The sequence below is a fragment of the Protopterus annectens genome, chromosome 3.part1 (assembly GCF_019279795.1).
Source record: "Protopterus annectens isolate FY-2018-M chromosome 3.part1, PAN1.0, whole genome shotgun sequence".
NCBI lineage: Eukaryota > Metazoa > Chordata > Ceratodontiformes > Protopteridae > Protopterus > Protopterus annectens.
The window spans coordinates 799,222,798-799,237,430 of NC_056732.1; positions in this window are offsets into that span (position 1 = coordinate 799,222,798).

A 14,633-nucleotide genomic window follows, 5' to 3' on the forward strand; every position below is an offset into this window, starting at 1 on the left:
ACTGGAAAGACCCCAAAAGTACCTCACCAAGAGGATCAAAGGGCTCAAACAGATGCCATATGCTGCCCGGTTAAAGAAACTCCAGCTCTAATCTATGGCATACCGCCTGCTCAGAGGCGATCTGTGCCTGACGTATAAAGCCATGTCCAACCCGGAATTAATGGTCATGCTGCACCTCAGAAAATCCAAATCCCATCGAGCTACACGCTCGAGAGACTTGAACCTCAGCACTGAAATAAATAGGGCATGCTGGAGGGACAGATTCATAACCCAGAGGCTCCCTTCACTCTGGAATAAAATCCCAGTCCAGGTTAGGCAGAGTCCCTCATTGACTCTCTTCAAGAGGAATCTTGATGAGTGGATGGGAGATCACAGGTTTACCCCGGGTATCACTTCTGTGTCACTGTTAGACAGAGGCATGGTATACTAACCTCGGAAAAGGGCATAGCAAAATTAATTTAAAATGGGTGGCGAAAGCCAAACACACTCTGGCTAGGCTTATAAATGCCCTAGGGCAGATAGCCTAGTATGAACCTATGAACCTATAAGGTGGTCCACACAGCCTATCTGGACCTTGCCAAGGCCGTTGACACCATCCCCCACTCTGGAATCATAGATAAACTTACTAAGCTGGGCATTAATCCCTACGTCACCCAATGGGTTGCTAACTGGCTTACTGATAGAACCCACATTGTAAAAGTAGCCAACTCCAAATCCAGCTCCAGACAAGTGACAAGTGAAGTACCTCAGGGTTCAGTCCTGGGACCACTCTTGTTTGGCATCTACTTCTCTGAAGTACAGGCCAACACTAAGGGACTCTGGCTAACAAAGTTTGCAGATGACTGCAAACTGGGAGCCATTATTGAATCCCCAAATGATGTGGATACTCTACAAAAGGGCCTTACAGAAACAGATGCTTGGTGTCAGAGCCATGGGCTCAAGCTCAATGCCAAGAAATGTATAGTTATCCCCTTTGGGAAAAAACATGTATCCGTGATTTACCATATAGGTGGCAGTACACTAAACACCGAAAGTGTGATAAGAGACTTAGGGACACAGATGGACAGTGGTCTCACCTTCGATAACCACATCGCCACAACAGTCAGGAAATCCATCTATGTGGCACACCTCATCACTAAGGGCTTTTCATCCAGAAAAAAGGAGGTCATTGTCCCACTGTACTCATCCCTCATTAGACCCATTATAGAATACAAAGCCCCGTTTGGTATGTACCTCTCAAGACATCTGCAACAACTGGAAAGGCCGCAGAAATACCTCACTAAAAGAATCACAGGCCTAAAGCAGATGCCCTATGCTGACCGCCTTAAAAAACTCCAGCCATACTCTGTCACATATCATCTACTTAGAGGCAATCTCTGCTTAACATACAAGGCCATGTCAAACCCAGAACTGTTGGACATGCTACACTTAAAGAAATCCCAATCCCTCAGAGCCACATGCTCCAGGGATCTAAACCTTGTCATCACAATAAACAAAACATGCTGGAGGGATAGGTTCCTGACCCAGAGACTCCCCAGACTCTGGAATAGATTTCCCATACATGTCAAGCAGAGTGCCTCTTTTGCCCTCTTCAAAAGGAACCTTGACGATTGGATGGGAGAAAGGAAATTCACCCTGGGGATCACGTCAGTCACCCTGCTTGACCGGGGTCCAGGGAAGTAAATAGTATGGGAAGAAATAGCCAGGGAATTGTTATGGCTAGGCTTGTATAGGCCCTAGGGTCGAAAGCCCAGTACCAACCTATGAACCTATGAACTATATGCACAATTAAGAGATCTCCAGCAAAAAAGGAACCACTCTACCCATCAGCTGAGAAATTACAGTATATCCAAAGTAGCAGGTATAGTCAGATAAATATAAAGAAAAACAATGTTGCAGTGCCAATTTATTTGATCAAACTAAGAGTAACAAAAGGACAGCAGGAAGCAAACTGATTAAAGACTTATTGATGCTTTCCTGCACTGGGTTCAAATGCTAACTTGTACACAGTTTCTCTTAATCAAGCAGTAATGGTGAGAAAAATAAATGGCATTATGCCTCTTGGTGCTAAATGCACTGTGAGACTGTACATAGGGTTGTGTTATCCTGGGTAGCATGATATACCCTGTTAAGGACACAGGCTTTGTATACCTTCAAACAATTGTCTTGATTAGATAGGTTAGGCTACATAACAAGATGCTTCCTAGAAGTGCAACATCAGCTGTGTTTCTTTGTCAGGTAGTGCCTCTTGCAGGCATGCAAGTACCATTTGTAAAGATACAAGGTCTAATAGCCAAAGTTCACAAGTGTTTCCTTTGCTCACATCTTCTTTAACCCACTAAGGGCCTTCAGCAGTTTAGCTGATGTCAGTCATTTGCTTATTTGACTATTAAACTAGCTTTCTGTTTTTTTTAATTCCTCTTCTTCTCCTTGTAACAGTCAAAACATTAAAAAAGGTAAATTCAGTTCTACAAAGCAGATAGAAAGTTGCTATTTCCTTAGAAATCTATATTTGCCTTACATTTATGTTGTAATTGATTTATATTCTTATATTCTATTCTGATGTTTGATTGTGTTTGGTTTCGTTCTATAATATACAAGTCTCTTTATTATTGATCCCTGTGTTTCTCACAATATATTATTGGTTTACAATCCACTGATTATTGTTTTATATTCTCCTGTATGATTTCATTGGTTCTTTGTATCTATTCACTCCACCTGTAACCCTATGCTTTGTCTGAAATGAGTCCACAGTGGATCAATCCAATACCCTAGTTAAAAGACAAAAGGCAAAAATAAATAGATGTATAGATAGATAGACAGATAGATAGATAGATGGATAGATCGAAATAGATAGCTAGATAGATAGATAGCTAGATAGATAGATAGATAGATAGATAGATAGATAGATAGACAGAAAGATACATAGGCAAGTGTTATCACAGGATTATAGGAGTATACTTGGCAAACAGCCTTAAAGGACATTTTTAAGCCTGAACACTTAGGTTTTTGTCAGGCATATACATAACTTGAACCAACGAGGCACGCACGTAGGACTGATGGTGCTCGGTCCAAACCACGACAATACATCCAAAAAGAAGGGACCAGCACTCTATGGCAACAGATAAAAGTAACTTTATTAGGATTGTAAAAATAACCTAATTTTGGTGCACAAACCGGTTTCGGCTATAACAGCCTTTCTCAATGTGACTTGTTAATGAAATACAAATTCAAACCATGATGCATCTTGCTACTTAAGTTATACTCACTTGTTAAAGTGGTATAACCCATATTCATTTGGTGATTCATACTACTGACAGATCATGTTTAACTAATAAATTAAATGACCATCTTAAACAATTGAATTCACCACAAGTTACATATTTATGCAAATAATAATATTCACAATATGTAATAAAAATATTAGTTAAATGACTAGGCATTCAAATTATAATCAATACTGTGGTGAAATCTGTTTCTAGCAACTCAGAAATAATACTTATACAACAGTTTCCAAACACCCAAATCAATTATAATAATAAATAGAGGGTGTGTGCATAATAATATGCATAATGTAAATTATTTTTTAAAAGCATATTATTATTTGTAGTATATTTGAGAATATTGGATGTTTCTCATGACTGACAATTATGTATCTATTATTGAAAATTGTTTGATGCTAAGAAACATTTGTTGGATTATTATTAGAAATAAAGTAATTATCTAATATGTCTGAGATTATAGTAACGGACTGCCTCGATATGGTTCTTGGTCTGGATGTGGCATACCTAGCATTTATCCTTCATGTACATGATATTCATTATGTCCAGGTTTGAAGAGGGCCCCAAGTGTGGTGATCCATCTTTGTTCCATATTATTAAGTTTGGTATGCCACCCCATCTTAAAGTTTCTATGTAATTGTATTCTGTTAATAATAATAAACTGAAATGAAGCCGTGGTGTGTTGTTTGGTGTGTTTGTATAAGGCATTGGTTATCCGCCTATTTCTAATGGAACTGAGGTGTTCGCTGATTCTAATCCTCATTGGCCTAGAAGTCTGGCCTACATAAAAAGCAGAACAGGAGCATTGAGCCAAATATATCACCCAATCTGAACTGCAGTTGCCAAAGGTTTTTATATTGAAAATCTTAGATGTATTTTTGCTAGTAAATTCTTTAGTTTTCCAGATATGTTGGCACAAACTGCAATGTCCACATGGGTAACAACCAACTAGTGCATCCCCAAACAATGTAGTCTGATGTTTGATACCCGGAATATGCCTTTTGTAATGTGCAAAATTGGACTGAATAGTCCGTCCTCTCCGATAGGAAAATGAGCAGCTTTCAGGGAGAATATCTCGAAGAAATGAGTTGGACTGTAATGTACTCCAATGTTTGTTAACAATTTGTCTGAACCATTTGGTATTAGGCTTCCGCTGCCTAATAGAGACTTAGGTGACAGACCAGGAGTAAATTTACAATTCCCTTTCCACTGATCCAAGATGCACTTGAGTAAATGGCAGGGATGAACACTACTTCATATGCATGGGAGGCCTTTTCCAAAGACACGGTAGTCTCTGAAACACATATCTTTCCCTTCATCAGGTACTAATTATTTGAATTGTTTTGTATTTGTGAAACAGGTCCATTAAGGCTGGATCAAACAATGCTTTGCAAGCCAGGCATAGCCCAACTCTCAGTAGCCTGTAGGAGACTGAGTATAAGGATTAGCATTTGAGATGGTCTGCATAGGGCTTGCTTTGCACACCATGTATTTTTTATTTGAGGCACCCTGGTGGATGATCCATTTGTTGTATATACCTTGTCAGGTACATACTGAGGGGTAAATTGTACTCAATGATTAGTCTAATGTGGGCTGAGTACAACAGACCAGTGATATCTTTGGACATATATGCCATACTCTTTCATATAGGTTTTGCAGTATAGAATGATTCCCATACTACAGTAGACATGTGATGATCAAAAGAGAAGTCACTGTCTACACGTGTACCCAAATCCTTGCTCACTGGATCTTCTCTTATAGTTGTATTATCAATGTAGTAATTTGCCAGGATAGCCATCTTACTGAAAGATAATTTTATTCACTTCTTGGTATTGAGTTTCAGACCGTGACTCTGGCACCAGTTATTAGTCTGTGTCAGGCCTTCCTGGAAGGTATTTGTGTTATAGAGGGATTTGGTAACTGCACCTAGTTTGCAATCACCTGGAAACCTATGCAGCCTGAGGCATTTGGTGTTACCCTTGACTTTAGAGAAGTAGCTGTCAAATTTGAGTGGCTCTGCCACTGATCCCCAAGGTACTCTGCTAGTGACCGACCTTTTTTGTGATGATAAACTCCTATTCTAATTTCTTCAGTCCTATCTTTTAGCCAACTGGCTATCCAGCAGGTGACATAGGGATTTAGACCTAATTTTTAGAGCTTATCTAAAATGCCCAAGTCGGGTATTGTGTCAAATGCCTTGGCTGGGTCAAAGTAGTCAGTATGCATCACTCAGCACCCGTCCATTGTTTTGGTGATCTTCTCAAAGAAGTCCATCAGGTTGAGCAGGCATGACTTGCCCTTGATGAATCCATACTGACTTGAATCTAATATCTGGAGGTTTCCTATTTCATGATTTGTCATATCCATGATTATTCTTTCAGTGGCTTTAAATATTAGACTAATCAGGCTTATGGTTGATAGTCTCCTATGTGTGTAGATGGCCCAACCTTGGGCAGAGGGAAAACCTTTGCAGTCTTCCATTCATTTGGCATTAAGCTTGTTTGGAGACTGTGGTTAAAAAATGATTCTAGTAGAGCTGATAGTTTATATTCCATACTGTTACAGAGGCATCGTGGTATATTATTAGGTCCAATTAATGCAGTGTTTTTGGCCTTGGATACTGTATTTAGGGCCTGTCCCCCAATGATAGTTGGAGGAGTTATGTTTGAGAGCTTTCTTGAGGGGTTTAGGGGTGAAAGTGGGATGTAACTTGAGCTGAATTTATCAACTGGTAGATTTGCTATATCTCCCATCTCAGTATAAGTGACTCCATTTACAATTAGTTCAGCACATTGTCGTGTATTACCCTTGAGGTTGTGGGCATAAATGAAGAATGCCCTGTTACTGTCCTTAGCCTAGAAGGCTTCATTTACCTCAAATATGGCTTTGGTAGACTTAATTAGTGCCCTGAGTTGCCTATTTAGTTTTATGGGGGGGGGGTTCTTAACTTGCTGGGCATTACCCTTCCTAATCTTGGACATATTTTCTTCACATTGTTAAACAATATATTTATGTTGAGATTACACCTGGAAATCTTGCCTTTTGAGTTTATGCTGAGCTTATTTCTGGTAGGTACTGATACTTCTCTATAGCTGTATACATAACTGTATAGGTATTTTGTGAATGAGTCCACTTATGCAGCTGTGTTCCCTACATTTAGGGGAGCTTGTAGTTTTACCAGATTGTCATTTAAAAGTAGGAAGTATGCCTTACAATAATTCCTAAAGTTCCAGAGTTAGCTGGTGTCCTAGACGTTATTTTTATTTTGAAGGAGACAACTTTATGTTCCAACCTGACCAGTGAGGACATTACACTTGTGGGGATGGTGCTATGCTCCACTGTGTTTGGTAAGGACCAGGTCAAGGATGTTGTCCCTTTTTCATATATGGAAAATCCAAGGGTATATATAACAGATGTCCTTCCATATCACTGTTACAGTATTACTAATGTAAGGGATCTCCTGCTAAGGATAGCCCATCATCCAGCCAGTAAGGTGAAGGGCATAAAGTTGATGTACAGACATACACACTTCAGATCTTATTTGCCACTAGTCTGAACACCATCACTGAACATCAGTCTGAACTCCTTTCTTCTGTGATGGTTACTGAGCTGTTTTTTTAGATATGTACCCCAGTGGTCTTCCATCCTTATCTTTTTCTTTTTAATGTTGTCAATTTCATGTCATCCAGAAAGGGAAAATGTCATGTGGGAAGCAAATTCCCCATAAAGATAATCATGTCTAGTGTTTCTTCTGTCTGCATGCTTCCCACAACATATGCAATGTTCTATTTGAGAAGCATTTGCCCCTAGGGCCCTACATATCTGCCTCTCCTCCTTGTCTAATTACCTTTAAAACCAACATTTTAAGCTATTGGCTCAGGGTGCTATGTCAGAGTCTTCCTGTTCTGTGGGTCAGCTGTAGGCCAAGAAAAAAGCCAATAAACTCATGTCTGGTGCAGTTGCTGTCCAGCATCCCCTGAACCTGTCTCTCTTAAGGCTAGTAAAAGCCCAAAGGATCATCTGGTCATTTCTTCTGATTCTTCTGCTGCGATCCCATCAGAGGTTGGCATGGATCCGTATTTTCAAAGCCCTCCAAGACTTTACAAACATCTGTTCCTGACATCGGGGGGGGGGGGACCTCAGCTGATTATTTCTGAGAGACCGAGAAGGTTCCACAGATCTTCGTGAAGGAGGAGATCCATACTACACTTACTGAGTGCCGACAAGGGTCTAACCCTCTTAGGGTTTTTAATGTGAACGTCCCACAGAAAAAGAAACAGAAAAACAAGCATATTTCCCCTTCAGCTAAAGATCCCGAATGTGAATTTTAGAATTTTAATCAGGGGTTTTATCTAATGCATTAATGACTTTAAAGCCTCCTCAGGGGGTCACTGTGCCTGCCCATCCCTGGTCTTCCACTCCACTTATGAGGGCTAGGGAGCAGGATTACTCTGATGAGAATCAGGATTTGGGGAAGAGTAATTAGCCTACTCTATTCAGATCCCTTTTTGTTGGACTATGGTTCAAAAGAAGAGATTCTGTTAATCTAGATTCCCTTTAAGAGGCACTCTCCTTTGGGACACTATTTCCATTATGATGAAATTTTTAAGTGGGATTGTTCTCAGATTTCTGATATCCAGAAGAGTTATTATGCACACCTCCAGAGGGAGCGTCCCAAGCCTTCCACTGTTCCTCCAGTTCTGGCTGCCCTCCTGGATACTTTTTCAGTAACTTCTGTAGGCCCCTGATTCTCAGCCCCAGCTCCTAAGAAACCTGACATATTTTACAAGGTGCCTGAAGGTTGCAAATCTCTGTATAAATGCCCTTCTGCTGATCCTATACTGATGTCTTTTGTTGCCCTCAACCAAGTTTCTTCCTTCAGATAAGGATAGTAGGGCCATGGAGAGGCTGAGCAAAAAGGTCTATACTGCTGCCACCCTGTCTTCTAGGCTATTAATTACCAAGCTAATATGACCAAGTATGTTTTATCCCTCCTTTTACAAATTTCTCAGGTTATTTCTGACCTATCTGATTCTGAGGGGAAGGCTTTGGTCCTTTATTTGTCGGGATCTATCTCAGAAGTTGCCCACTACTCTACCAAGTGTAGTTATGATGCAGCGGATGCTTTTTCTAGGGCTGCTGCATTTGCTTCTCTTATGAGGTGTTATACTTGGCTGTGTCAAGGCTTTACCTGATGACATTAAGGTTAAATTACTGGATGCTCCTTTGGATAATAAAATTATTTTTGGTACAGCTGCTGCTGAACTTTTTACATCTCTCCAGGATAAGGGCAAACCTTGTAGGAGTTGAAACATATTTTTGTTTCTCCTATTCCCAAATTTAACAGCAAATACCCATCCAAATCTGCTTTTGTTCATAGTCAGTCTCACCCTCTGCCCATGGGTTAAAAGGGTTCTAGACATATTCCTCCTGCTAAATCTACACAGACCCTCTTTCTCAGAATCCTCCTTTTCAAGCAAGCCAGGTTCCATTTGAGAATCTGCTTCCCTTTTCCCCTGGCCAAGTTCCCTTGTCCCATCTACTTTCCCTGTCCCTTCCAAATTTGTTAAGAATCACAGCAGACTCTTAGGTTTTCTCCATTATCTGCAAAGGGTACTTCATGGTTTTGAAATCTCTTACTCCATTTCTGAGCATCCCTCAACCTCTTCAAGAACAGCTTCTTGTCTTCCCAGAGATGTTTCATTCTTCTTTGACCCTGGGCAGCATTCAGGCTGTGCTTTTGCCCAGAAAGGAAGGGATTTTTATTCCAGAATGTTTCAGTTTCTCAGGAAGGAGGGCACCTGGAAAACAATTCTGGACCTTTGTCAACTCAACACCATTATCAAGGTCCCCTCATTTCAGATGTTGTCTTTTCAGTCTTTATTTCCTCTTCTTTTCTTTCCTAGATCTTTCTGGTCTTTCTGGATCTCAGGGATACCTAGCTTCATACCCCCATCTCTCTCCCCCCTTTTCAGGAAATGCTTGCATTTCTCTGTTTCTTACTTGTATTTTCAGTTCTCTGCTTTGCTTTCTGGTCTCTCTTCTGCCCATATGGTATTCACCAAATGCCTCTTTCCTATTGTTGCTTTTTGCAGGATGAGAGGGGTTCAGATCTGTCCTTATCTGGATGATCTGTTAATTCAGGCCTTGTCCCCTGAGGCTCTGCTTCAGGATCTCCAGTTTACTGTTTCCATGTTACAGAGCTTGGGCTCATCATAAACTTTCAAAAATCAGTCTTGACTCCTTTTCCAAATCATATTTTCCTTGGTTACAGGATTCAGACCATCTCCATGCTGGCATCTCTGTCTACCCCCAAGGCTCTGTCTCTGATTATATTTTTCCAGTCTCTTCTTCCTCTGTATTCAGTTATGGCCAGGAACTTTCTCAGGGTCCTCAGATTTATGACTTCCACCATTCCCATGCTGCCTTTGGCCAGGCTCCACATGAGAAAACTCCATTGGTACCTCATTATTGGCTTCAACATTGTCACCCCTTGGACTTCTTAGTTCCCTTCCTTCCCTGTCTCAGGCTTGAGCTTCAATGGGTGGATTCATCAACTTTCTCTCAATCTGGGGCTTCCTTTCCAGTCTCCAGTCCTGACTCAGGAGCTCTTTACAGATGACTCAAGCAAGGGAACGCGGAGCTTCCTTCAGCTCTGTCAAGACTCAGGATATCTGGCCTCTTCATCAGAGGTCAGGTCACATCAACATCAAGGTGATGAGGGCTCTGCTTCTGGCTCTCAAGGCTTCTCATACCCTCTTTCATCATGTGTCCCTCGAAGTTTTCACAGACAATACCACAGTGATGTGGTATGTCAACAAGCAAGGGGGTATGAGGTCTTACTTTCATTGTAGGCTAACTCTTCAGGTCTGAGACCTAACTGCTAAGTATCAAGTGACTCTTCAGGCTGTCTACATTCCCATGGAGCACAATCTAGTGGAAGACATAAAAGCTCATGAATGGATGCTTCACAGAGATGTGCTCATGGACATTATCCATTGGTGGGGAACTCCTCAGGTAGATCACTTTGCCTCCTCTCTGAACAGGCTACTTCCTCTTTTCTATTCTGCAATCCAAATCATCTGGCTTGGAAAGTAAATGTTTTGTTTTTTCCTTGGAAGAGGATGTTTATGTACACTTTCCCTCTCTTTCCTCTGCTTCCAAGAATCTTGCACAAGATCAGGCAGTACTCTTCCAAAATCTTGTTTGTGACTCCCTTTTGAATGATATAGCATTGGTTCCCTCTTCTTTCTCACTTGGGCAGAAGTTACCTCTCTGGGTGGACCTACTCACACAAGAGGAGGGGTCTGTTATCCATTCTCACTTGTCGACTCTTCAGCTGATACTGTGGGTGATAGGGGTTTGATCCCTTTCAGACCCCTCTTTTCTGAAGAAGTACTTTGTGTTCTGCAGGAGACTAGGATAACCCACTACCAGAAAATCATATATACCTCTCTCACCATCACGATCCTCTATCTGCAGAGGTTCCTCTGGTCCACTCTTATTTGTGTTATCTACTCTATGTTGTGAAGGCATATTCTTCAGTTAAAGCTCATCTATTAGCAATCTCTGCTCATCTTGCTTGTCTCCCTTGACTCCTCCTCTGGCTTCCAGATTTGAGGTTAGACAGTTTCTTAAAGGTGTCCTTCATATTAGGCCTCCCAGGAAGCCTATTCCAGCTTACTGTACCCTTAATTTTGTTCTTGAAAAATTGACTTAGGCTCCTTTTGAGACTGCTGCTTTGGCTTCCTTACAGCATTGTATTTGGAAGACCATTCATCTTTTGGCTCTTACTTTAGCCAAGAGGGTTTCTGAACTTCAGGCTCTCATGGCTGTTTCTTCTTTTGTAGTTTTTCACAGGACCAGGGTGTCTCATAGGTTCATAGATTCATAGCTTAGTACTAAGTTAACTGCCCTTGCAAGCCATTGTTAAGCCTAGCCAATTATCCCTTGTGAGACTCAAACCCTGCACCTTGTGTTTGTAAGGCAAACACCTTAACCATTAGGCCACACTCCCAATCCCTAAAAATAAACAGCCCTTGTAGGTCTTGAACCTAGGACCTTGGACACCATAGTCAAAGCAATTTACCAGTAAGCCACTTCAGCTGTTCATACTAACCCTTATTTTATACCCATGGTGATCAAAGAGTTTTCCCTTAATCAGTCTATTAATTTGCCTTCTTTTTCTCTTTCTCCGCAGTCTGCCAGTGAGAAGGTTCTTCACACCCTGAACTTGCATAGACAGCTCAGATATTATTTGAATAAAACTAAAGTTATTCACAAATCTGAGCAGCTATTTTTTTTCTTTTCATACCAAGTCTTTCTGTTTAGCTATTTCTAAGCAGACCATCTCTTCCTGGATATTTAAAGCCATTTCTTGTTGTTATTTTTTTTCTTGTTGTTATTTTTTTAATGGCAGATGTCTTTCTTCTTCAGTAAACACTCACTCTACTAGAACTATTGCATCCTGTGGTGCTATTTTCAAGGTGCTGGATACCAATTCTATACTTAAGACTGCTACTTGGTTTTCTGTCCATTCCTTCACTGGGTATTATAAGCTGGATGTGGTTTCCAGGGCTAGAACTGGCATTTCCAGGGTTATACTACATGGGATTCTTGAGGGTTCTTCAGTGCCATCCTCTTCCCAGGGATCCTCTTCAGCATTTATACTTACATTATGAATGCTGCAACAGTGTTATGGAAAGGACAAAGCACAGTTGTGTAAGATCTTACTATAACATATGTTCTTCTCTTCATTGTTGCAGTATTCACTCCCTTCCTCCTGCCCCCTCTGCTCTAGCCTGTTCTTCCCCTTCTGGCTGAAGGGTTATTCTCTCTTTTCTCCTTCTGAGTGCACATTTCTCCTGGTCTCTAGGGACATTATGTTTCTCCTGGGGCAATTAGATCTGAAGTGTGTGCATTCACATGTCACCTTTATGCCCTATACCTTGTTCTGGGATCATATTTGTGACGTGTGACACCTGTAGATATTAAAAGCTTTGGTATACTGGCCTGACAATAGGTAACCCATGACAGGAGATTCCTTATGTTAGAAATACTGCAACAGTGTAAGGGCTTTTACTGGTAAAGTAAGATTTTACACAACTGTACAATTTACTCAGATACTATCTGGGTAAGAAATACATTCATATTCTAATTGTATAAAGCAATGTTACTCTTCATGCAAACAAGGTGTTTATTGAGCAGCTGTGTATTCAGAAACTCTTAAGGGTTAGTTTTAAATGGAACTGGAGTTTCTGAGTACCTGTGCCAATTCAGACTGCTACTGTGCAAAACTTGGCTTTGCCCAAATGTAATAACTATACATTCAGAGAAAAAGAAAGGAAAAACAATAGCCTACTGGCCAATCAGCACAAGCACACTTTAACGTTTCTGTCTAATTAGCACCACAGGAGAAGGCCAGACTATTCTCTACTCTCACCAGAGTGCCGACCAATCTATCCCATTTTAAATCACTGAAATGAATCCCAAAGTGCAGTAAACAACCAAAGTGACACAGCAAACCAAACAGCAACACTTAGAATTGCACTTAGAATCAGGCAGATGTGCGGAAACTCAACAGCTGAGAACAATAGCAAAAAACTCCTACACTTTAAAGTAGATAAGAGTACAAATGCGCTGTAAATAATATACAGATATTAAAGCAGAACCAGCGTATTTCCTGGTAAAGAGCAGCACAGCAATATAGACTAATGATTTACCTGTAAATGGATCTGCGATCTTTATACAGCTCAACAGTCAAATGCAGAGGCAAAAACAATTGTATTTAAAACTAGCTAAAAGTGAAAAACACTATAAATAAAGCACAGATTTATCAGTAGCACCTGTAAGTGCAAAACAGCATAGAAAAGTACTTATCTATAGTGGATTAATCTAATATAGATTCAGCAGAAATCTCAGCAATCAATGACAAAGCATTGGAACAATGAGCCAAGATTTATACAAGCAGTGAAAAAGAGAAAAAAGCAAAATAGCCCATTGCCCAATCACCACAAGCACATTTTAATGTCTTCTAATGATAATCTGCACCAAAGAAGCCCTCTACTTTTCCCAGTGCACAGACCTAACTTTTCTAACTTTGAGTGAAATAAAGCCCAATGTGCAATAAATAACCAACTTAAAGCAGTGCATCAAACAGCCAATGCTTATAGTTAGACAGGAGTGCAGAAACTCAAGAGATGATAACAATGACAGAAAATATACTTTAACGTAAGGAAGAGAGCAACAACTCTGCACATGATGCACGGTTATCAAGACAACACTAGTATATTTCCAAAAAAGTGCAGCACAGCAACACAGAGTAAGTATTTAGCTTTGAAAGGGTATGGATACAGCTCAAAAGCCAAATGCAGAAATAAAAGCAGCAGCACTTAAAATGAAAAAGTCAGCAAATAAAGCACATATATATTATAGCACTTGTATAGGTTCATAGATAAGTACTAGGCCAGCTGCCCTTGTGGTCTATTTTAAGCCTTGCCAATTTCCCTATCAAAGGTGAGGATCAAACCATCTACTTTGCATTTATGAAGTAATCATCTTAACCATTATGACAACTCTCAACCCATATTGTTTAAGATTATGTGCAAACCAGCACTAAAAAGTATTTATCTTCCAGTGGATTTATCCAGTTTCAACAGAAAGCCTCAGAAAACATTTAGGCAACTTCAGTGCAGACACACAAAAAGGAAATGTATTTTTTCCCTTGCTTCCTTTCTTGCTTTAAATCACCAGCAAAATCACTGAGTGGATTTGTTGCAAGCCTAGAGTCTTATCAGAAGACAAGGCCAACCAACTCTCTTGTGGGGTTAAGTATCATTCAAAAAATAAAATAACAAATGAAAAAACAAGTGAAATCTGATGCTTGAGTGCTAAAAGTTAACAGAGACCTATAATAAATTGTCTACCTCTCACATAGATCAAATTCACTAGGCCAAACAGATTTTATTTATTTTTTGAAGTCAACCATAGGAGTTTATTTTTAATTTTGAATTTTTCATTTCACTTGGATAGAATTCTATATACATCATTGGTTTAGACAGGAATAGAAGTTATATACATCCGTGTGTGTGTGTGTGTGTGTGTGTGTGTGTGTGTGTGTGTGTGTGTGTGTGTGTGTGTGTGTGTGTGTGTGTGTAGCAGCCTTATGGGATTGGTCCAGCAGATGTGATGATCCTTTTGAATTTCTTTAGACCCTCAGATGGGGATCATAGGTTGGCACTGGAGCAATCTCTGGAAATATTAAGATTATTGTGTAGGATGGTACTAGTTTTAAGCAAAAAAGTGTGTGATCAGAGTTATCAAGGAAGGAATGACAGTAGTGATGCAAGTAGA